Below are 14,351 nucleotides of genomic sequence, written 5' to 3' on the forward strand. Positions count from 1 at the left end.
CCCAAGTCTCAGTAAACAGGTTGGCAGTCGGTGAAGTAACATACCTATTAAATACCAGTCAAGTTCTGCCCTGAAAGCTCAGACCTTCGGTGGACTTGGTGAGTTTACTTTTATTTCTGTATTAATCTGTATTGTTAAAGAGAAAGACTTTTGTATTTTATGTCAGCTGACTGCTTTTCATGATAGATGTCACTTTCATTGTTTGAGATATTGTTTCATCTTTACTCATATTATTGGCCAAGTGTTCTTTTGTAAGATTTGAACCAAATTCTAGCCAGATGACTGTAACATTTACAAGGTGTTTTGCTCATTGCTGAAAACTTTTGGGCTACTCGGATATTTTTGTTATTGTTGCTTAGCCTGTTTAAATATGAAGATAGTGTTTGTATTCACACAAGTGTATTTTTTTTGAAAGTTCTTCACTAGGAAGATTGACGATGGAGTCTATGTAGTTCTTTTTTTTAGTAACAAATAGATTGTATCTGCGATTTTAGTTCTCTGCTTTTGGATTTGATTCTTAAGTCCGTGCTTATGAACATTTTAAGTTAAAGTTGGTTATGAGGATGAGGATTGCTATGTAGATTCACTCCAGACCATGATTGAAAGTGAAGCAGAATAAATTGAGTTGAAGTGTATTTCTGCTGACTTAGATGGTACATATGACAGAACACAGAGAGATTTGTTTTACTTTTCTTCATTATGTAGTCTTGAACTCGAGTGCGTATATTCTATTATCAATTTTTTTGTGTGCTTTTACCTGTGTGTAGTATGTACATGTATTTTGTAACCATGCAGCCAGTACATGCATCCTGGGCAAGTCAGTTTTCTTTGTTCATGGACTCCCATATGCTTGTGCACATGTTTCAGCAGGAGGCTTAGGTAATTGCAGGGTTTAAGGATTAGTGTGGCCTGCCTTCTTGGAAGTGGCTGGACCTTTTGTTTATTACCTCATTGATATTCACGAGTTTTGGCAGGTCTCAGCCTTACTGCACATGTTTGTTACTGAAGCTAAAAAAGTTTATGATGCAGATTGAGCAACTGTGGATGTGCAGAGTAGTACTTTGTGCATTGGATAATTTTTTTGTCTTCAACTTGTATTTATATGGTTTTTATTACTTTTCCTTTGACTTACAGGTTAGTTAACGCTTGAGTTGAATTGATCTGTAACTTCTCTTAGGTGCTAGCTGTGTTGGTTTTGTTGGTTCTTGTTTTTGTCTTTTTAGTTTGGGTTGGTCTTGTTTTAGATTGGTTAAGCCCTACCTTGATTCTGTTGCGGGTTTACTTTGGTCTAGGATTGGTCTAATTTCTAAATTTGATTTTGGTCTTGGTCATATTTCTCCTACATTTTAGGTTTGGTTTCTACAATTCTCTGATTTTTGACCTAGTCCTGTTTTTTAGTTCTCTAGTTGCATTCCTTCTTGGGAGATATTTCTTAGAAGAAATAAAAGATTTTGTCGTTGGAATCAAGTTTCAGCTTCCGTATCCCTATTCTTTTAGACTTCTTGCGACTCATCCCTTTTGATCCTTTTGAAAGTTTTTTAGCGAGTTCCCCAAGTTTTTTATTTTCTTCAAGTCTCTTCTTTTTTTTATTCTCATCTGAAGTGTGCCATTTTCCCCCGTTACACTTGCAATGCCGATTTATTTGAAATTATTCCGTCATTTCTAACTTTCAACATTGAAACAGTATACCTAACACTGGCACCGCAAGACAGTGAACCGTGGGTTCCGTAATACACGTCTTTTTGGTTAAATGAATGACTGAGCATCGCGTCTTTTATTTATAAATCTCTCAATATTTGACGACGTAATGGGCCTCTTTCGATTGTCAAATAACGAGGTGTAAGAATCTATTTCAACGTACATGCGATTCTTGTCTGTGTACCCAGGTTTAACGACGTATTCTATCCTGTTTAAATCATCGATATCGCGACTGGCTTTGCATTAAAAAGCGTTTATTGTGGAAGACGGTATGATAGGCTTGGTGGTAGCTTGTTTCTCGGCCTGTGTTTTAATGTGCTCGTAAGCCGCCAAATTTATATCGTCGAGTATACGCAACATTCGCTTATGTAGTTGATAACAGATTTGACGACCTATAATATTATTGGGAGTTTTATCTCGTGTGCCATATTTATACAGGGGATTTATCCCGTAACAAGTCGGGTCTGTCATCATAATTAGCAGGCGCTTTTCTTGGCCGTTGCGGTATAATAAAGGGGGAACAACATTGGGTTGCGTAACTACCTTCTTTAATCACGGGATTTAAAATGGTTGATTTACTTGCATCAAAAGGACCGTATGCGACATTGGGATCGCTATTGTTGGCATTGAGACGCTCGTAGTCGTCTGAAACTATGTAAATTTGGGTTGACATGTTCTAGTTTTACAATACAGGTGATTATAATTTCTCATTTTTTCCCGAGTTAATCTGCCAGGTTAATTAAACTCCTGTAATCTTCGCGGAAGTCTTCGGGTAACGGTACTGTCGGGGTCTCGGTTATTTTTACTTCTACTTCTTCGCCGTGTTTAATTATTAAGCCAAGTTTCTCTGCTTCTTCATCCAAGTCAGATTCTGGCTCGGCATCGTCTGGTGTTCTTAGTCTAATCTTCTTGTACTTCTTGTAGCAACCATAGCCGCTGTCGCCTTCAGATTCAAATGATTCAAATACTGAGTACGATTCACCAGTTATATTGCGACAGTTGATGCAACAAAAACAACCGGTACATTGGTCACAATCAATACAGAGTTGACATTCGGTACAGTTGTCACAGCGCTCTCAGGCGTAAGAATCAAATCAACCGGTACATTCTTTACAATCGTCGCAGCTTTCACATTCGCGGGATTTTACGCAGTCGGTGCACAGTTCTGAATCGTCGCATTGGTCGCAATACATACAATCAACGCAAGAGATGCAGTTTGTACAACGGTTCGTGCCGCCACACCCGATGAAAGATTCACAGTTGGAACAATCAAGAGATATTTCACAATTTGTGCATTGTTTACAATTGGTAGAATATGAGCAACCCTCGCTATTTTCACAATTTTCACAGTTGGTGCAATCTAGACAGTCGGTGCAATTGCTACAGTACTTGCAATCTACTACGCATTCGGTACATCGGTCAATATGAATAGAATTTTAACAATTATTGGAATCACAAGCATCTATCACGTAGAGAGACTCGGTTGTGTTTTTGCCGAAGTGGCAATCGGTGTTTGGTGCTTGGTTTATTATCTCTATTTTCATGTCTATTTTATTATAGGTTTTTAAAAATTATTTCATTTTTTTCTCAAAGGTTTTTTAATTTAATCCCATTTTTTCTCGAAGCTTCAGGGGCAGAGGTAAGTTTTCCGAGAAGTACAGAAGTCCCGGGGAAGTCCCTTTTTTGGTCTGGGGAGTCACGAGTTCTGCTTCGGGAAGTCCCTTTTAGTTTGGGAGTGATGAGTGAAAAGGGGGGAGTCCCTTTTAGTTTGGGAGGAGTGAAAAGGAGGGGGCTGCTCCAGAACTGTTCTTCGCCTACTACTTGATGTCTACTTGACAACTGTAACAGGTGGTGAGACATCATTTAAATAATATCATGTATGGCTACAGAACAATTCTTTGAAAACTCTGCCATCTCAGACCACCTGTTTTCGAGGTGGTTTGTCAAGGCTATTATTGACAAATAATGTCATCATATCACTTTTACGATGTCGTCATTCCATGATAAAGTATCTCAGGATGTTGACATCTTACCTCTACGATGTCGTCATCCCAAGAAATAGTATTGCAGGATCTCAACAAGTTGGATGGCACTTCCAGAGCTCCATACACAAGAAACAATAAGTCAGGATGTCAACATGTCCGATGGCACTTCCAGAGCTCCTGACTGGATGTCTCTGGATGACGACATCCTGTGATAATGATATCACATGAGGTCTCCATCCAACTTTTAGGAAGTCGTCATCCTATGATAAATTATTTGAGGATGTCATCATCCAACTTTCACGATGTCGTCATCCCGTGAAAAATTATCTCAGGATGTCGACATGTTGCCCTTATTATGTTCTCATCCAGAGAAAAAGTATGTCAGGATCCCAACAAGTCGGATGGCACTTCCAGAGCTCCATAGTTATTCATTAATTGGTACGGGCTTTCTATTAACAGTTCACAATTTTTCCAATGTCTATGGGCAGGATGTCAGAGGAGGATTGTCTCACAGACCCGAAGTTGCCTGAAGTTATCAACAACAAACATCCTTCGTGAATATTTTCCTTAAATACATATATATCTAAAAAGACTTTTGATAGCTGTTACGAAGGTTTTTTTTAAGGAACACGGCTGTTCTCTATATAAGCCTGTTTTACTTTCAGCAATATTTTGTCATCATATCTCAGTCACTGGAGAGACTCGATTACACTGATAGCGATCGCAAGCTGGAGAAAGTTCATTGAATCATTGGCGAGAAAATGTATTTTATATTTTTCTCATCGGTCCTCTGTTCTACTTAATTTGTCCACTCGTTGTGTTCGCTATCTTGCGTATCATCAATCATTCGGAGTGGTTTGCGTTTCCTTTTAAAAGTAATCAACTTTTCGTTCATTCCATTTTTTTTCAGATAATGACTTTCTGAAAAGCATGTCTTGTGTAAGTTCAATTAGTTTTCACTGTAGATGTCGATATGATCAATCATTACGTATTGAGCTCATTTTGAGAACACGAAGAGTCATTGTTTCGTTATGAGTGCCTTGTTTAGGCTTTCTGGTGACTTTTAAATTGTCCTTGCTGTCGTTTACACATGTCAATGCACAAATCGATTACTTTTTCATACCACTACAAGTTTTCATTACACACAGACTCAGTTTGAAATGTGAGTTTCAACTTCTGGGAGAAAGTGTGCAGAAAATATATCCTCTTTTCAATCAGAAAATTGTTAATTCTCATTTTATTTTAAAAAAAAGTCTTTTCATCTTTTTGTTCGGTGCGTCAGTACCATTTGCGATGTGTGAAACATTATGGCTGTCTGTATTTTTAATGAATATGGTTTTCGTAGTTGGGTTTGAAACCAGAATATTTACTTTGTAGTGGGTGTAGTTTTATGGTACATAGTGAGCATGATGTCGCACCGGGGAACAAGTATTGCTATATTACAAGAGCAACTGAAGACAGGTAACGTTATTATTATTATTATTATTATTAATTTTTGACCGTGTCAAGGGTCGTGAACAAGACCTCAAGGTCCTTCTAAAATCACTCCCCGGATGAAATGATAAAAGATAAAATAACCATTGGATACCAATGTTCGCTTACTTGCCTGTAGTGCCCCAGACCCCCTTCAAAAGATCCCAAAAAAGTTCCTAAGGGAATGGGACAGACGATGACAACGAACTTTTCTTGGTTCTGTGTATACTTTCTGTGTATAAGGAGACAAGTGAACAGTTATCTGGACGCATCACCTATCGGACGAGTGGTCTGGGACATTTAACAGCGTACAGATGCATGACTGCCCCAGATCTTCTTTTGCGGGGATCATGAATGTGGATTTATTCTCCGTAATGTCGAAACTGGCAAGTATTAAGTAATTTCACCCACTACATAAAATGACAAACTATTTGCCACACTGTTTACCATCAACTGCCGGGATGCGGCCAGCTTAGCCCGCGAGCTGATAAAGGTAAAGGACATGCAAGAACATTTACGGCATCAACGACCGACAATGAATGGATGGTGACGCTGACCAGTGCGGTGTACGTGAATAAAATGCCACAATTTTGCATTGACACCCCGCCTCATGACATGGCTGACTTTATCAAGAATGATGGGACGCGCATAATCTCACCCACAACCCCTACACGTGGCAGAGGTCTGGATTTGATAGTGGTATCTAACCAAAATAAAGTGTTCTCTTCTCGCAACATCTCAATTGGGTTTAGTGACCATAATATTGTGTATATGGTCTGCAAAGCCCGTGAACCAACAATTAGAAAATCGCGGACTCTCCGCAAATTTGATGTTGATCATTTTAACTACGATCTCAGAAAAGTCAATTGGGAAATGATATGTCGACTAAATAACTCTGATATGTATGGGCTGCTTTTAAACAAGTTCATTGAAATTGCGGATCAGCATGCCCCTGGATGGAAATTCTATCAAGGGCAATTTACCTTCACTGTTCAAACTGGAAATTCTTTGTCCAAACACTATGATTTCTGTAAAAGAGTTACCCAGAAGAGTGGTACATCTTGGGATTGGGAATTATACCGTACCAATTAAACCAGACCACTAATGCAATCAAATATGCTTAGAAACCATGTTACTCAAATATCATTCAGAATAATAAGAGTGATGACAAACAGTTGTGGAAGATAATTAAATCTATTCTTCCATCAAAAGACCACGAATGTGTCAGGGAAATTAAAGTGAACGGCACCTGCATTAAGGAGCCACAACCGAGTTCAAATTTCTTGGTGTGTGATTTGACCAGTATCTTAGGTGGGGTACTCAAAGAACTGTTACACTGTCTGAAAGACTTGGAGTGATGAAACGATAGAGTTGGTATGTGGACCAGTATACCAGTTATACTTCATACAATACTCTCATTCCGCCTCACAGTGACTATTGTTGTACAGTCTGTGCTCAAGCTGCCAATAATATGTAAATCGAATTCAGGTTTTCCAAAACCGCTCGTCAGTTTAAAAAGCAAACCAAGGCACACATCTTAAATTCAGATAATTTGAATTATTTGCCAAACTATGTCGTCGAACCAATTAATCATATCATCTTATCTTATTAATAATAGTGTGTGATCCGAACACTGTGTTGTAAAGGTCTGCCAATGGGCTCATTTTTATGTATATTTGTTTATAGACTTTTGTATTTTAAGTTTGATTTATTAAGTTTTAGTCTTTCCCGTATTTATGTTCTATGTAACTTCACTGTGAAATGTTTTTTGCTTTGCTCTTTATGTATAATGGTTTTTATAATAATTTAAATTTTTACTAATTGTATTTTAATTGAAGGCCTCTTTAGAAAACAGTGATGTGCACTGATGGACCTTAACCCCATTAAAAACTACTTAAATAAAATAAAAGAATGGCTTGGTTGCTCATTTGCCGAAATTGATCGGGAAACGCTGCTCACTGTTGTAGAAATCAAAAACATTTACATGTTTGATAACTCCTTTCGATGCACTCATACTTTATTTAATGTCGGTGGTAGTCTTTGAGGTCAACATCATTGGAACAAGGAACCCCTTTTCTTGATAAATGCACAAACACAGGAACTGATCAACTGAAACCATGTGAAACAAAACATGAAAGTAATGCGGAATCTCCATTTTATTGCAGGTTTAAAGTCAAATTTTTGTTACTAAAAGTACAGTTGTTAATGAATCTGTCCATCACTGCGACGGCTTAAAGTTTGGCAGTGTCTGCCATCTTACCCTTATTGGCCTAGATTAAGTATTTACTCACACGCCTACTATCATCCATAATCTTGGTCTTTCCAGTGTACATGTACTGTACAAATATTTAGATTCACTGATATTAGCAGGTAGCTTAACACTCATAAGAAAAAAAAGAACTCTCTTGATTTCAGAGAGTAACATACAATTTCACTATATGTACAAGATACGGCAAAATGAAAGTCATTCATTTAAAATGACCGAGTAAATATTTTTTTAAATTCACAGATAATTTTTTAACAAAACAGATACAAAGGACATGCCATTCACCAACCGTTCATTAAAAATGCATGTGCCTTTAATTTGACAAGCCTTTTCATAAATGCTGTTTACAGTATGTTGTAAAACTCTGATCTCTAATTTTAGTCAAATAAGTAGACTTCTCTTTAGGAGAGTTGTGGTCGAGTCCACCCCAAATCACTATACTGCTTTCAAATCCATTACAAAGTCAACCAGTCTCAAGCCAAGCCACAATTCCAATAAGCATTCCTCTATCATTGTTCATCCAATGTTACTTGAGACCAGACCTGTAATACTGCCTTGAAATTGACCTGTTGCTTGATTTGTGACAGACTTGGGAAGACTTGTGATGGACAAAACAAAACTGTGGAACTAACTACCAAGCCTGCAATATGCCCACCACCCACCCATCCACTCCACTCTACCCCTACAAAAAATTCTGTATCTTCATGAATGGGTAAAACCAATATCTACTTGTTCGAGGTTGGCAAACTCAATGTCCAGAAAAAATTACCATCTTATGACCTTATCACTTTGTGCTACTGTCAACTTCGTCTTCTGGATGTGGCTGTGAATCATCACATGAATGCATCCCACCTGATGAGATTTAAAAAAATCTTATGGTAAAATACATGTAATCTGTAAAACTCCCTGAAAAGATGTCACCCACAAGTATGCACTAGTAAGCAGAGGGTCATGAGTTCAAGTCTCACGCAAGTAACTTGGACAAGCACTGAATATACAGTGTTATGAATATACATCGGTGTTAGGGCAAAACCTGTAATTAAAATTTTCAAAAATGGTTAGAACTTTTAAACATGTACAGTATATGTACACGTTTTTTCAGTGAATGCATACTGAACAGGTAGTACATGTTCAAGTATCTATGGTATGTGGGGCACATTTGTGAAACACAGAAAACATGAGCATAAAAGTTCATACATCATCGCAGCCATCATCATTTTCCTGTGTTCTCTTTGGGGAAAGAGAAGGAAGAGAAAAGATTATTTGCTGTGAGCTTGTGGAAAAGTTGAAAAACAATGGATCATCCTCAGAGAAGCCTACAGGAATGATAGTGACAAGATCGGCAAACTTCATTGTTTTCTTGCTGTTGACAAGATGAAATCTGTAAGCGTTTAAGCTGAAGCATACAATCATACTACTTGTGAAGCATAGTGCAGTAAAAGGTTATTGATTACAAAATAGTTTTGTCCTTAATGAAGAATGAAAACTTTTCATCAATCCTTGTACGATTTAGACTACATGTATGTATGATGAATTCTTGTCTCGACCATGCCTACTTCAACCTTGATAGGCTATGGTCATGAACATAATCATCTGAAGACATTCTTCCTTACATTTACAAGAAGGAGCTGTTCATGCTTCAAACTGCCATGACTCAAGGTAAAAATGTCGCAAACAACATGTTTGGTAACAAATGGCACACAAATGAAAACACAACAAAACTACCAATATATGCTTTGATGAAGAGGGCGCTGTACAACACTGCTGATGGGGATAAAATGTACAGAAAATCAGAAAGGCAGTGCTTTATACCAATGTTGTTTCCCAGTCTCTGGACCTTGGTCCTTCAGGGGTTGATCTTGCATGAATGGAACACAGGGAATTCTATGTTCAGTCTGTTGCATAAGAGTATTCCAAGATCGAATATGAAACATTTCTCACATTTTCTGCTTGTGTCAGACTTCTTGTTTCATATAAGCGACGTTAGTCACATTACAGTTTCCTATTTCTTGATACAGATCTTTGCATTAAATTAAACTCTGCAATGTCTTTTGGTCACAAGGACTGGATAGTAGAGGGCAGATGAGAGAGTGCTCCATGGTGGTCTGCTTCTCCACAGTCACAGGAGGTTGGTCCAGTCTTGTAATCCCATCTGATCAGAGCAACCCTGGATCATCCAGTTCTTGTTCTCAGACAGTTCAGAGTTTTCCACTGGGCCCATTCTGCGTCTGAGGCAGCAGGGAGTTTTTCAGCAGGTGGAATTCCCATGTCAACTGGAGGTGGTTCATTCTTGGAGTTCTTCCATCCAGAGCTGGAGTCTGGTTTCTTTCCGGAATTTTGTCAGGGCCTGGAATATGGCTGAGGAAGCTTCATCCCGACTTTAGTCATTGTGTGGAAGGTTGAAGTCCAGGGAGGAGGTGGCGTTTGTCTTTTGTGGCATATATCATCTCAATGTGAGACACTGCCTGATACCGGCAGAGGCAATACCAGCAAGGAGGGGTAGGCTGTTTTTGTTGGTGGGTTTCAGGGATCCAGTGATTAAACAGCAGGAGCTGGGTCAAATTTCTTGGCACGGGCTGATCTTTCCCATACAGGACAGGCAAGTTTTGTAGAGGAACAGCACAGGGCTAGGGAGGTTGTTCTTAAGGTGGCTGCTGTGGCTCCCCATTTTGAGTTGGTCAGTGTCTTTGTCACTTGTGACAGTAATTGGCATAGTTTTGATACACACCTGTACTACTGATGAGTTTGGCACCTACCCGTCAGTGCTTGTACTGCAATACTCGCCATTACATTGACTCCTCAACTTGCATCAATAGCCTACACAGCCATTATTGCACCCATGGCAAGTACACCTTCACTATGACAAACTTTGTTTACTGCATCACTTGCAAAAGATGTGACACAATTTACGTCTCAGAAACACAGCTATGCCTCACCATCAGATTTACCAAACATCTGCACAGTGTCAGAAAATAGCAACCATTATCTTCAGCACAACACTTCGACACACATCTCACACTTGTGATGACATGCAGGTGTGCCTCGCAGCTAGGACACCAACACAAAGAACATGAGCAGCATTTCATATTCAATCTCCCATTCGTGCAGAATAAAAGGACCAAGGTCTGAAAGCTTGGGAGCTACTGTGAGGAGCATCGCCTTGCTAATTTTCTGTACTATTTACCAAAACATGGTGATACTTACCTTGATGATATGTATTGTCTTGTGAATGGCCAACCGTGACAGGGCCCCTGGGATTGTTGACAACAATGGTTGAAGAAGCAAGAGAAGTAACTGCCAATGAGTCAGTTTGCACAGGGCCACCCATTTGTTGTTGATCTCCAAATTGAACTTGGTTCCTTGCATATTGCTCAACTTCTGTAAGCCATCAAAAGATGATGTAAAATATCATTTGCTTTCCCCAGCCTACTTTTTGTAAGATGCCATATTTTTAAAATGTATTTACGTTTTCAAGCAGAAATTTAAGGACTCCGATTCTTTTTCACTAATGGAGCATTATTTATAAATAAAACATCTTTCAGCATAAATTTCTCATATTCTCTGATTCCCTTATAATTGACATTTGCAGCACAAGTATAAATCCACATGCATTCAGCATCTAACCTCGTAACATCAAACATTTGAGCAACAGAATTCAGAATAAAGTAGACAGGTTTCAAGAACAGGGACATATATTCCAAAGGCCATTTTGCACTGCACTTTTACGACCAAGATATTACTTAACAGCATTTAACTTCAGTATTATACTGATGTCATGTTTCTTGGTCAGGTAAAAAGTAGGATTACCTTCTTTAGACACTTTATATGGAAATTGGCCCCAAGAAAGAAAATTAAGTTAACGGCACGTCTACATGTACATACCTCTTGCCAAATTATTAAGACCAACAGTGTCTTCTCTGAGGGCAGTCAACAATCTTGCCAGAATGTTAGGATTCTCGCCATTTCTTGAGACAAATTCACTGAGGACTTCCGCGTTTTGACCAAAGAGATCATGTGGGTGCCGCACCTTGATCGCTTGTATCTCAGTATTTTCCAAACCCAACTCTAAAGCTAAGGGTAATAACTTGTTGCCAATCTTCCTTGCTATTCTGCCACAGCTGACATTATTCAGAACCTTTGGCACAGTACCTACACGTACAGGTAGGATTGAGAGAAACGGACAAAATCTAAACCTATAAAAATAACAGCTGAATCATTTCAAACTCATTGGCAAGTAGAAACATCTGACATGTTTAACACATTGTATTGTTAACTTTGCTGCAAGAGAGTCACTAAAATCTTCATCCACATGGGTATTTAACTTGTGAAGAACAAACAGGAAACATGAAGAAATAAAAACAGCACTAAGCTTACCTGGCATTATTGATGTTAGGACGTATAAAACTCACCAGCTGGGCTCAACATACATGTACATGTACGTGCATCTGTGTCTGTTGTATGGAAAAACACAAAATTTCAAATTATTCTACAAACTTGTAATGGAATATGACACATGGGTTTATCAACCTAGCTTGGACCATGGAGTATTTTCAAATTACCATCACTCTTCCTAGGTACTGTATCTGTGTTGCATATAAGTGAGTTGTTCTTCAAGTTCCAGTACAACGTCTGGAGATCCCAGTTTTCTGAAGAATGGACTTTATCAATGATTCCTCATTTATGGGTTTTACCTCAAATCAAATAAATGGCTAGAGCTACATCACAGTACCTTGACCAAGTCAAAAGTGGGTGTGTCCCATCAGTATATGGGCATCTCATGGGGGGCAAGTGGATCATGTGAAAAGTGAAAAACGGAAGAAAAACGCGAAAGAAATGAAACAAAAGAGATGAAAGGAATAAAAATCACTAATGTACTTGAAAAGCACTCAAATTGATCCCTTCCAGCCGTAAATTGTCTAATTCCCTCCCCCAAATTCCCCCCCCCCTGAAAAAGTACTTTGTCCCCTTCTGGAAAAATCTTGGGGACACTATGCACCAGAAACTTGTTATAATATCATGCGAGTGGATTAACAAGATGCTCTAACAAAACCGCGCCAGCCTCAGTTGAACCATCACCCACTGTAGCTACATGTAGCTTCACATGTACACGTACGAGCAAAAATGCCACGTGTACTGAAGGCAACATGCAGGCAGGCTTGTTTTGGATTAAACCTCCTGATAAAGGCCTACTGTACATGTAATGCCAGTGTTATACCAACATTAAAACTGTTGTCCAAACTAACTACACCCCTAAGAGGAGTCTAACTGCAGTGCTACTGCAGCTGGCCTTTCAGCACGTGCACATACATAAGAAGCAAGGAAGCTCCAAGGAGGCTGCCAACCATTTGCACATGATACAGGACTCGGAGTACTATCATCCCTTTTTATCGCCCCCCTAAAAATTAAAAAATTTCTTGTGTTATTTTAATTGATTCGAACATTTACATATAGATACAGAAGTTTACAGAGGTCTTTCCTTTTTCTGATTCGATCTGGAGGATCCGTTTTTAAAGGGAAAAATGTCCAAAACGTAAATGGTCAAATTCTCATCTCATTTTCTCTCTCATCAAATTCTCTCACCTGACTATTATTATTAAAGATTTGTCAGGATCATGACGGTAAGAATTTCCGAGTCAAAAAACAAAGAAAGAAAGAAAAACAGATACTGTGCCTGTAGGCTACCCGACAAGCTATCGCTTAGTTGAAACATGCAGGAAGGATGGTTAAAATGTCATAGCCTAAAAACACGGACTGTTTTTAAACCCGGAAATGTAGTTTAGTATAGTAGTGGTAGTAGTACTAGTAAAAAGTAGTAGTCGTATCTTACATATATCTGTAAAGTGTAACAATGTTAGGCAGTTCCTGGCCAAAAGTTGCCAGAGATGTCAAACATCTCGAACCGTGGCATTTTTCATAACTTTTATGTAGTTCAAAGCAAATATCGTGTAGCGCCGCGCTATAGATCTTTGATTCAAAGCTATAATCACCTGTTTTGCTTCCTCCGTACTACACAGGATATCCACGTGACAAGCATTTCTCGTCAACGAGTCCTGGGTTAGTTGCCTCGGATATCCGATCGTCTGGTTAACGCAACCACTAAAACCGGCCACGCAGCGTTTGCTGCCCTCTGTTGGTCTGCGTCGTCTAAGATTATAACCCCAAAATTGCACTCCGTGCATGCGTCAGGCAGTGTGGTATGGTATGGGACGCCCTTTATAACTTTATTAGTACAAAAAAATATATAAAAGAATAATATAGATGACAAAAACTAATATATATTGGACTAAATAAAATAAATATAAAACGAATCAAATATTTAAAGGACGAAAGAAATATATCTAGAATGAAACTAATACATTTTCAGGATGTATTTTTTGCGTTGGGGAGATGTCAATTTTATATAACAGGGTTTGCCCTAACATAAAGTATGAAACCAATCTATACTAAGGTTTGCCATATGCACACAAAAATGTGGCGGATATCAAAGAAATTAAAGAAAAGTGCTCAAACACATTATTTCTAAAATTTGGCCACTTAAAAATACTGAGGATTTTAGGGAAGAAGGTTTAGCTCTGCTATTCGAGACTCATTTCTTCATGCATTGTCCAGTAAAGACCATATTTCACCATATCTATAAAAAGTATAAGTTGCATTTTCCATTTAGAGCTTACTATTTGGCTGGAAACAAAGAGTCCATACTTAAATGTGATTACAAATTCAACACAAACAAAAGAAGGCGGCCAAAATTTGGATGAAAAGAAACGGACAGGGAAGCGATAACTGAATGGTCTTTCATTTCCATACTGTTGATAGATTTAAGATCTTAAGGAAAGCTCAGGTATCTCCGATGAGCCAAATAATTCAGACTTTTAAAGGATAGGAATTTTATGCAAAAACAACATCGAAGAAGTTGCATGTTGAAAAGGGTA

At 38.5% G+C, this 14,351-nt stretch overlaps 1 long non-coding RNA gene across 1 annotated transcript; it reads left to right on the top strand.

The window, feature by feature from the left end:
• On the top strand, positions 1–7,280 carry LOC110990458 (uncharacterized). Its single transcript, XR_002599838.2, has 3 exons — positions 1–98; positions 4,594–5,144; positions 5,400–7,280. It is a non-coding gene; the product is annotated as an uncharacterized LOC110990458 (long non-coding RNA).
• The last annotated feature ends 7,071 nt before the right edge of the window (positions 7,281–14,351 follow it).

The sequence above is a fragment of the Acanthaster planci genome, linkage group LG16 (assembly GCF_054643075.1).
Source record: "Acanthaster planci isolate LZ-2023a linkage group LG16, COTS_SCS, whole genome shotgun sequence".
Taxonomy (NCBI): domain Eukaryota; kingdom Metazoa; phylum Echinodermata; class Asteroidea; order Valvatida; family Acanthasteridae; genus Acanthaster; species Acanthaster planci.